This window comes from Zingiber officinale, unplaced genomic scaffold (genome assembly GCF_018446385.1).
Source record: "Zingiber officinale cultivar Zhangliang unplaced genomic scaffold, Zo_v1.1 ctg140, whole genome shotgun sequence".
NCBI lineage: Eukaryota > Viridiplantae > Streptophyta > Magnoliopsida > Zingiberales > Zingiberaceae > Zingiber > Zingiber officinale.
The window spans coordinates 1-11,588 of NW_024589836.1; the positions used below are offsets into that span (position 1 = coordinate 1).

At 36.9% G+C, this 11,588-nt stretch overlaps 1 long non-coding RNA gene across 2 annotated transcripts; it reads left to right on the plus strand.

The window, feature by feature from the left end:
• The first annotated feature begins 8,149 nt into the window (after positions 1 to 8,149).
• LOC122036348 lies at positions 8,150 to 10,202 on the plus strand. 2 transcript variants are annotated; one of them, XR_006127370.1, is made up of 2 exons: positions 8,150 to 9,527; positions 9,639 to 10,202. It is a non-coding gene; the product is annotated as an uncharacterized LOC122036348 (long non-coding RNA). The 2 variants fall into 2 exon arrangements; XR_006127369.1 differs by having other exon boundaries at positions 8,150 to 9,516.
• The last annotated feature ends 1,386 nt before the right edge of the window (positions 10,203 to 11,588 follow it).

Genomic DNA, 11,588 nt, shown 5'->3' on the forward strand with positions numbered 1-11,588 from the left:
TTAATTCTTTTGATATCAAAAGAAAATTATATTCTTTTATTCTTTTTTCGGGCTTTCCTCCCATCGTGTTTGAGTTTTAAAAAATCGAAAGCAAAAGCAAAATATTATATTAAACTTTAATCTTCTTTATCATTTTATACTAATGGTTTTTTTATATCGCTTATATATTCGATAATAATTTATATATATATATATATATACAGAAGTGTTATGCTGCGGACAAAACCGAGCAAATCGCTACAGACATGCCTTCCTGATCGATCACCAGTCCGATCAGGAAACCTCCTGATCGATCTCTGGACCGATCAAGGAATCTCCTGATACCGATCATTTTCTGATCGGTCTACAGACCGACCAGGAGGTTCCCTGATCGGTCCAGAGACTGATCAGGAGGTTCCCTGATCGGACTGGTGACCGATCAGGAAGGTAAGTCCGCAGCGATTCGCACGGCTTTGTCCGCAGCATAACACTTCTATATATATATATATATATATATATATATATATATATATATATATATATATATATATATATATATATATAATTGTATTATTGAACAAATTATATCTCTTTAAAATTTATTATTAATTACATCATACAAATTACATAGTCTTTATAAATTTAATATTAAATAAAAAAAACATTAAATAGGATTAATAAATTTAATAAATTAAAGATAGAATAGTTTTATATTTAAAAATTTAAAATAAATGAGTCAATTGATATTGAATTATATATTATTAAAATAATATAAATATTATTAAATAAAAGATTACTATTTAAAAAACTAAAATTTAAATTTGTTAAATAAATGCTATTAAATCGATGATTATTCGGCAGTTTGAATCAAAGATTCAAATCGGCAATTGAATCCATGGTTCAACCGATTCAACTGGATCTAATCCTTAACTATTGATTTGGAATTATCGATTCAATGATTGCTAAAACGTCGAGCTTGGAGTTCCCTCAATTATGCTCATTCTAAATAATGTGATAAAAGATGAAACCGTTCATCCCGACGTTTCTATCGTACTCAACCCAAGGTCATCACGAGGGAGATAAATCATAACATCCTAAGCGAGCATGTAATAAGTAGGATGAATTACATAAGAATCAGAAATTTACACCCTGATTACCCTAAATTTTAACTCCACAATCACATGTGATAAATATCTTATCACATATGACATATCAACTCGATGACTTTTGCGATCAGGCTCATTCTGAATAATGATCTAACGAACAATGGGTATAAATTTCAAAAAAAAAAATTCTCCCGAAATCTCTCTCCCTACACGCCACGCGTGCGAACCCACCGCCCACCACCTAATCTCATTTCGCACGTCAACCGCACACCTATTTGTCTTCATTCCACGCACCAGCTTCCTTCCATCCCTATCTTTTCTTCCCTTTCTCTTTTCGTTTCTGTAATTTTTTAAGCAGCAATCAAAGCAGCAGCTGCTGCCGCAGCTTTATTTCTACTACAAGAGCTCCTATTCTTATTGTTATTCTATTTTTTTATTTTATAAGTGTTATTTGCATCGCAAAAAAAAAAACTCTATTTTATATTTTCTTCTCTAGAAGTGAAATCGATCGAAAACCTCCGGCGCGATCCGGACTCCAGGCTCCGGAGGAACAGATTATAAAATAATAATAATAAAAAAAAAAAAGGTGAACCACACGCTTAATTTCGAATTGGTATGGAACAGAACCGATTCCAGCCTGTTTAACCGGATGAACAGGTAAACGGATCCGGTTACAGATTGGGTCTGGATCCGGATCCGACGCCGGGCTGGTTATATAAGGTATTTTACCTTTTTTACCAACTCCTTCCTCGATCGAACCGCCGAAAACCTAATCTTCTGCTTCGTCTGCTGCATCCCATCTTCCTCGGCTGCTTCGACTGCTGCAACGGCTGCTTCGACTGCTGCAATGGCCGACAACAACGACGACATTAGAATCGCACTCGAAAATCTGTTTAAGGTACTGAATGACCGTAACCATTTGAATCGTTTTCAAACGCAGCTTCGTGCAAGGGTGGAAGCACTGGAAAGAGATCTTCCGTTGCTCCGTCAAGAAGTATCTGAGCTCAGAATCAGCATCTCGGAGTTTGAGATCTTGTTGAATGGGGTTGAAGCATCGTTCAACAATCGACTCGTAGCACTTCAGAATTTAATGGATGCTATGGAAGCTAGATTCAACAGTAGAATCACTGCAATCCAGGATATGTTGGATGCTGTTGAGAACAGGCTCAGTAATCTTGAGGATCGACTCACCTGGCACCAGAGGTTCGTGGATGCCTATGACAACAGACTCATTGATCTAGAGGCCAGTATTACGGGTATCGATGAAGGCTTGGACACGCGCATTGACGAGCGCATTCAGAAGGAACAGGAGGCGAAGGATACAGAGTCTCGAAAACTACTGATGCTGCTTGGCGCGGCTGGAGCTACTGCATTAGCTGGGCTGATGTGTGTTCGCACTCGCAGACAGAAACAATAATCTGGTAAGGTCGTTAGTAGTTGGAGGCTAGGAGTTGCGGTGGCTAATCAGGTAAGGTCAAAGTAACTAGTAGGAGCTACAGTGGCGGATGAAACTTGTCTTCATCTAGCCAAATAAATAATTAGGTAATCTATTGAATTTAAGACTGTATTTGCTTTGAATATGCACTTTCAATTCCTGATCGAATATCCTTTGAATATGCACTTTCATCTAGACTGTATTTGCTTAGATGTTAGAATAGGGCTGAAAAAGAACCATTGTGTTTTGATCCCCATGAGATAGAATCTGTAACATCAATAGTAATTATAATGCCGTAAGATAAATAGTAGCCTAAGATAAATAGTTGCCAAATGGCTGATAACATTGTAATATTCATGGGTCCAGAAATCTAAAACCAATCTTTTGATTTGATTGATTAAGAAAATAATTTAACTTTAGTTAGAGATTAGGGAGTTGATGACCTATAGTAGTTAAAGAGCTGGGAAATAATCTTTTGAGCAAGTTTTTAGGTTTGAGATCCTAATTAAGAACATAAGGTTGGATCATAGAGTCTCATTATGACTTCTTCCAGTCATTCAACTTACTCTTAGCATTTTTAGAGAGCAGTGTGTGGTTACTACATGCAATTATTTTGATCTTTCTTTTGGTCCTAGTTTATAATACTCTTTTGTCATGCTTGATTCTAGTGATGTTGTCATTCCTGCATCAATTTTATATTTAGTTAATCAGTTTAAATATTTGTTGCTATAAGCTTTGACTATTGTGCCTTATTTAGACCTTCTTATAATATATTTTCTGAGCTAACTAACTGTTTGCCAAATCGTTTTTTTTTTTGAAAAATAAATAAATAACCATACCATAGCTTAATGGTGCTTGTCCAGGAATAAGCCTTCATAGAGAAAACCAATTACAACAAAAACCAATATAAGCTTGTAGAGTAGAATAGGCAAGAAAAACCAGCCATGTATACCTGTACCGGAATATGATGTCTTCAGTGCTTGTACAACTACAGTTGCTGTCAGGTCTTAATTCACTCATTGTGTAGAATTTAATATTTTTAGACTACAAGATTTTTTTTTTAATTATTTATTTCAGATATTACAATATAAATGAGCTCTTTGAACAAGATTGTTTAAACCTGGAGTTAGCAACTCTTGTCAAAACATATATGCCATAAGAGCACCTGAAGAATTGAGATGAATTAATTGAAATGTTATAATCTACAGTCGAAGAGAAGGGGGATAAGCGGGGGAGAATGTAAATGATCAATATCAAATGATCGAAATAGCTAAGATTGAGAGAAATATTTTTGAAAATTAATAGTATAAATTATGTCAGATTTATATTGCATGGAATGGGTCACCATCTAAAGGAACATGCCTATCAATTATTATAGTAGATTCATTTACCAACACTTTAAATGTTAAGTAATCTCACCCAATATTGACAGAAGAATCAATAGATTTCACTGCATAAATGGAGCTGCTAATTTTGTTCCACTTGGCTAGTGAGTTTTTGCATTGAAATGCAAATGATCTTAAAATACCATATGCAAGCTAATTTTGATTTGGTTTTGATAGTGATAGCTTTCCTGATTTACCAGATTTGCATGATAACAAAGTAGCAAGAGCAATGACAACTATGCAACATAGTGCAAATATTAATAACATCTTGCAATTTTAAACTTCTTAATAACATTTAGTTGGGGAGGTTAAAACAGAACAACATTCTGGGCATATGAGGCTCGCAATTAATTTCAGCTAGAAAGAAATCATTCTATGTAAAATATACGTTTCTAAAGCCACATTTTTCTACTGTCATTCTGAACTTTAGAAAAGGAAAAGTGGCTTGCTACTTTTATTCCTATAGAAGAGCTTCTTGTTTCCTTTGTTTTTACCAAGATTCCTAACAGAAAGGATGCCGAGATCTTGCAGAGACCATCTTTATAGAAACATAAAGAAATCTATTAGGCTAGCATTCTATCATTTTGACTTATTTGTTTTCCTTTTAATTTCTTTCTCAGTCGAACATGACTGACCTCATACATGTTTATATACATATTATAGACAAAGTAGCCATCATAATAGAGAAATAAACCATTTACCTAGACTTCTAAAATAGCGGAATATGTAGTCATTAGCTTCGATGGGTTCTCATAGTCCACAAAATGATAATTCATGCTCCAATGTTTTTCTTTTACTAAAAAATTTAAAAATTTAAAACTAACAAACAGAATTAAATTGATGGTATATTTTTATGAGATTAAAATAAAAATAAATATGAGAGAATGAATATGTATATGTTAATATTAAAATAAATAAATAGAATGAAAATATTAATATAATATATAATATGTGAATCCTATATTAAAAATCGGAAGTCATGCATTATCACGTGTGCCTTCTGGTAGAGCATACATGCCAGACAAAAGCGTTAACATTATCATGTGTAACTCAAGAAATATTAAAAAATTTACACTCCAGCTGGCACAAAACTTTCAATATGAGAAAGGAAAACTAATAACGCCACCTACAATAGCATTTCATTTAAATATGAGAAAATTCATACAATATCAAATATCAAAGTATTTACTTTATTGATGCAATTGATATGCATGTTAAATTATAAACATGTAAGAAAACACAATATTTTAGTGGTAGGATATTCCAGAAGGATGATATATTGTAAGTTGAATAAAGTGAAAATTGGTAGGAATTTGTGTCAACCCCATCTAGCAACAGAATTACTAAAAGAGAATAGGATATTTTTTTTTTTTGACAAACTTTTACATTTTAACCAAGATTTACATAATTTTAGTTGACACAATAGTGACAACCAGTTATGTTTATTTACGAGTAAAGGAAAAAAAGTGTGAGAATTGTAAATTATAGCAATCCAGTAAGAATCTTTTTCATTGGTAAATCTAAAACAACACTGTTTAGGAGTAATAGAGTTATTTTGGTCAAAATACTGTAGATGATTAAGCTATTAATCAACGAATGAGTTGACGCACGTGCGCTTTGGAGATCGTCGGTGAAGAAAGTGAAAGAACTTAAGACACACTCAAAGGGAGGGCTAGATTGGCTGTGAGACTGATCTCAAAGTCACTCTGATATTCAAGTTAGTGTTTCCTTGTGATGGTATGTGGAAAAAATAAAGGAGTGAAGACGATAGAACCTAGTAGAATTAACGAAAATTGGAATCCCTTGTCTTTTCCTTCGTGAGTATTTATATGATCCTCTGAAGAGCATCTCCACGTCAGCTAGGATATCATTGTCGCAGAGGATGAGAGAGGACCAAACCCGACAGTTATTGGTTGCCTTCCTACTCACCTATCGCCACGTGCTAATAGAAGGGGTGTCTAAGGGACCGGATCTAATAACCTCATAACCACCCCAATATTCTCAAGATATGAAATATTCACTGTTACTATTAGCAAGCCCAAGTAGGGCATGAACCTATTTTAAGGACGAAGAAAACAACATTGGTACGGAGTGACTTTGAAGGATGATGTCGGGATTAGCCCGCTTGCATATGAAATCGAGACGAAGATGTTGTTAGGGATGATGGAGAAGATTGAAATGGTGTTTGCTGTCAAAGCTAAGACAAGGTGTGAGCCTGAGATGGGTTCTGTTGGTTCTACGATTTCTGCCTTCAACGTCGATGGAGATGCTTTAGGGTCGAAGTAAGGGGAGGTAAGATCATTGTCGATGGTTTAGAGGGGAAGTCGAGGACTGTATCGCCGATGGCTTAGAGTCACAAAGCCTCAAAGTAAGGGGAGGGAGTGTAGTAGTTAGAAGAGAAATAAGTAATATTTGAGGGTTTTAATTTAGTACGAGGATAAATTGATAATTTCATATAGATTAAGAAGTTAAAAGTAAATAAACTGATTTGATTTGGTATCAGTGAAAAGAAAATCTAATATAATATTAAAGAATCAAGGTAAATATTTAAATTTACATAGAAATTTTAAAACAATTCTCCTTAGAAATATCTAATTTACATCTATTAATTTTAATCATTAATTTGGAAACTTCCCATTACTACTTATTAAAAAAAAATCAGCTATTAAATTATTAAAATTGAGACTCGATCGTGGCATCCCTGGGTCCTTTTGATCTGTACCGTTCTTTTCTCTTTTGATCTGTGCCGTTCTTTTCTTTTAGCTTCGCTATTTATTGCTCTGTTCTCTTTGTCCGCACCACAAACCTAAATCCTAAAAGCGGCGATCTCCGATCTACTCGCATGGCCGAAACCCTCATCTCTCTCACCGCCCTCGCCGTTAGCAAGAACGAAGCCAACGACAGAGAGCTCGCTGATGCTGTCGCTGCCAACGGCACCGTCCTCCCCGTTGGTGAGAAAGAAGCCAACGACAGAGAGCTCGCTGATGCTGATGCTGATGCTGCCGCTGCCGCTGCCGACGCCGACGCCGACGGCACCGTCCTCCCCGTTGGCGCGAAAGAAGCCAACGACAGAGAGCTCGCTGTTGTTGTGGCTGTCGACGGGGAGGAAGCGAATCCCGATAGGGACACCGCCTCCGCGTCTGAAGACCGCGCTGCCATCGTTAAACGCGTACCAGAGGATTTTATCTGTGAGTTAATGCTAACTGCGTCCATGTTCACTAGAGTTGACCGCCTCGAGGAAAACATCGGCATCATGAAGGAGGACGTATCCGCCATCAAGTTGACTGCGTTGGAGCGCAATAAAAAGTTCAGCTGCTTCCTCGAGCACCTTGAAGATAAATTAAAGAGCATGACCAATAAATTCGACCAATTCGAAGACAGATTAAAGATCGTGACTGAAAACCTCGTAGATAAAGTAGAGATCATGACCAGTAAAATCGAGAACACTCTCAAACAAGGTACCGACTCTAAACCCTAAATTCTCAACAGCTATTGGAGTTGCGGCTTTGGTGGTAGAATCTTAAATTTGGCTATGGAGTTTCAAAAAATTGCATATTTGCTGTTCCTAGAAGTCTTGCTCGAACAAAGTAGGGGACACTGAAGGATTTTTCTTATTATCTGCCTTATGTTGTTTGTTGGTTTTAATATTAAAACTATATTTGACTTCTGTAGCCAAACCATCTGGCAGCCAATTTTGTTTCTGTTTGGACCATGCTTGCTTGAAGATAATAGTGAAGGCTTGCTTGAAAATTTCAGAGAAGACCCGTAAGGATATTTTAATTTTCTATTTACATAAAGAATTGCAGAATCATAGCTAGAATCTACAGTAGGAGGAGCCAAAAATATTAAGCATAAATGTTTTTTGGTAGAAGGAGTATTATGCACTAAACTTCAAAAATATGTTAGTCCGGCTTGCCAGCATAGAATCATAATCATGCGACAAGAGATAAACCTGAATGAAACAAAAGAAAAAGTGCAAAGACACCCATCTTAAATCAAGTAGGAGGTCTGTCGAGAAGAAGATGAAGTCGTGCCTCGTTAAGGAGAACAACACGGGGATGTCTAACCAGCTTCATAATGGAAGCTTCCCTCTTAATCTGTATAGAAAAATCAAAGTTAATGGCTCTGAAATCTTTACAGCGGACTTATGCACTACGTTGCAACATGGATTTAACTGGGATCCCAGCTACAACGAAACCGTACTCGGAACTGCACCTTTAAGATTACTAGGATGCTTGCCTCACATTCAGGCATCCAAGGGATTATGTGGATTGTGGTTTGTGTTTCTCATCCTACTATTTTTCCCCTCTATACCAACTTGAGCGGAAATGAAAACCAAGCTGCAACAAGTAAAATTTCTTCATTTGGCGTGAGTTGCTTCTTTCCGACCGATCCTTCGTTTCTTTGTAGTGTACCGAAGTCAATTGATTAACTGAAGAATCACAAGTTTGCTGGTTGCCTCGTTCAATTGAATTACCCCGAGAATCACAAGTCAACTGGTTCGATTGAAATTGGTAAATCCAAACACATAATGAGATATCTCACCATCTCTTGCTAATATAACGTGGTAGTGGGAGCCGTAGAAGAGTGCACAAAGACTCTCATACTACCAAGTATTAAATCTAGTCGTTAAATCTAGAATCTAAAGCTAGTTTCTAATAACCTTAAGAAGATTGCTACCTACAAGAACTTCACAAATAAAAATGAGACCTTCACTTTTTGATCCCCAAGCTCCTTGGTATTTTTTGTATTTGAGAGATCTAACACAAGTGTTTGCATTAGGATCACAAGCGTGCGGCAAAAAAATGTTATTATCAAGGACATTCAAAGATACAAGCTGGGAAATCCCAGGACATTTCATTATCTTAACTAGTCCAACTGTTATCAGCTCGGTGGGTAGATGATTCCAAGAATATCTGGAAACTAAAAAAGCTAAGGACATCAATTCTGATGAACAGGATGGTTGTCTGGCTCACCTGACAGAGGCAAAAGAAAGCCCATATACACATTTTTGCACTTTTCCCGCCCTTTATTGTTTATTATGTATGATTTGTTCACTATGCAATTTTTCGAGGGGTCAAGCTCTTGGTACTTGATGGTACCGGGATTATTTTCCGAATGGCCGGTCGAGAATTCGAGCACCCCCGAATACCTCAACTGGCTAGGCTCAATTCCCGAATACAAGATATTATCTCCGGGCTTAATTCTTGAATATCGAGTGTTGTTGGTAGACATTTCCAAATATTGGATGCTATCTTCAGGTGTATCTCCGCGAGTACCTACTATAGCCTTCGGGTAAATAATCCTGAACGCTAAAGAGCAATATTGCTCAGGTAAGCTACTGTTCAGATTATGACTTCCAATCATAGAGATTTCATTTGTTAGACTTGGTTCCTTGATCACCTTCCAATAAACAAGTGGTGCCTCGTGAAGGGAGAGACTTTTAGTGGTTGTCATATTTGGTCCCTGATTGCCTTCCTATGAGAACGTGGCGTCTTATGAATGAAGACCCTTCTAACGGGAGTCTGATCCGATCCCCTTATCGACCTTCATGGGATGGCTTCCATGTCAGCCTATGTGGAGATGCTTTTCCACACAGGCACCATAAAAGGTACGTGAGAGGTATGGTTTTTTTCTCATGAGTAGAAGTAACTCTTCTCCATGGAGTTTACTTTCTTTCTTACATTATTATTCTTCTTCTTCTAATAAGTAAGTTTTCCCTCTTCTATTCAGTGATTAATTTGAGCATCGAAGTGGTCACATAGGTAGAGATGGCCAAGCCCTAACATTCTTTTCCTCTCAAGTCATCTGATCCTATTGGAGATCTGCAGAGATGACGCGTTGGGCATGGTGAATAGATGATTGACCAACAAAAGACCTTTTTCTCCCAAAAGAAGTTTTCCTTCGATCCCGCGCATAAGGAAACGAGCCAACAAAACGTCAATGCCTAGAAACCAAGGAGAGTCACGGGCGAAGGCCATGCGACGCTCAAGTCAGTATCGATCTGAACAGGTGGTTGAAGAACAGTAAGAACGCGCACGCGAGAGTAAGTTGTAGATGTTTGGTGAGCGTACCTTTGTCGTGGAGAGGACTCCTCTTTAATATACCATCTCACATAACATCCGCAATTATGAGGTCACAACATATGTCAGAGGTTGTTAGGTAAGGAAGAGGGTACAACCGAGGAGATGTGATGTAATCGTCCAAGGAATCTTTCGCTGATCCAAATGTATACCTTTCTTGTTGTTTATAGTTTTTGTTATCAATGAGGTTAATGAAAAACATATGTTGTTATAAGTGGTCGGCTAACGGGGGACAAGGTGATCCCTGAGAAGGTTTTAAAAGAATATTCTCTAACATATAATTACGATGTTTAGGGTTGTAAATGAACCAAGCGTTCGTGAATAAGTTTGGTGTTCGGTTTGGTAAGAGCTTGTTTATGTTCGTTCAATATACATTAGATTAATTAAACAAAAAAGCTTGAACAGCTCGTTAAGCTAAACAAACAAGCTTGGATACATATGTGTTCAGTTCGTTAACGTTCGTGAACAACGTTCGTGAACAATGTTCACGAACAATATTTATTAATAAAAATATTTTCAATATACTAAATAAACAATAAAATAAAATAAAATAAATAAATAAATTTAAATTATCAATCTTAATAACCAATCAAACAATTAAAAGTTTCAAACAATCAAACAAGCTTGAATTGAGAGCTTGATAACATCTAAACGAATCAAGCTCAAGCCAAGCTCGAATTGAGAGCTTGATAACATCTAAATGAACCAAGCTCAAGCCAAGCTCAAATTGAGAGCTTGATAACATCTAAATGAACCAAGCTCAAGCCAAGCTTCAAACAAGCTCAAGCTCATAAAAAATAAATCAAACCAAGCTTGAACACTCATTTCAAAAGCTTGGTTCATTTTAAGTTTGGCTCGACTCGGCTCGGTTATCTTATCAAACAAGCTTGAACACTCCAAAGCTCGGCTCGGCTCATTTACAGCCCTAACGATGTTATCTACTGAATATATCTCGGCTGGTCTTTAAGCCAGCCGCCTGATTGGAATGTCGTCTGTTGAATATATCTTGGTCGGTCCTTAAGCCGATCGCTTGATTAGAATGTCGTCTACTGAATATATCTCAGTCGGTCCTTAAGCCAACCGTCTGATTGGAATATTCAGTTGTGTTCTGCATAATCTGTTCTGTTGTGTATTATATTGCATGTATCTTAGTCGACCATTAAGGCTAGCTACCTTTATATCTGACTCGGTCATTAAGCTGCTCGGTTATATTCTACACAACCTTGAGATATTTATTCGGAGAATGATATAGCGTTGTAATCATGTTAGGAATCTACTTGAGAAATAATATAGTACCCCATGCTCCCGAGAAATCCTTCTAATAACTTATGCTTGGTTGGAATTTCATCCGAGTAATAATATGAGGATAATCGTTGCAGACTCGGTCGTACTTCTACCCGACCGAGCATTTAACGAGCTACTAAGAGAAATGCATCTGCATTCTGAGAAGTTCGATTAGTATACTAAGCTAAGCTACATCATGTCTTTGCCCGATCAATTTTTTGTATGACCAAGGAATATAAACTTATTCGACTTTAAGATTGGACGGATTCACCTATGCATCATCACATATGGTTTGTCTGTTGTAGAGTAAGTCAAT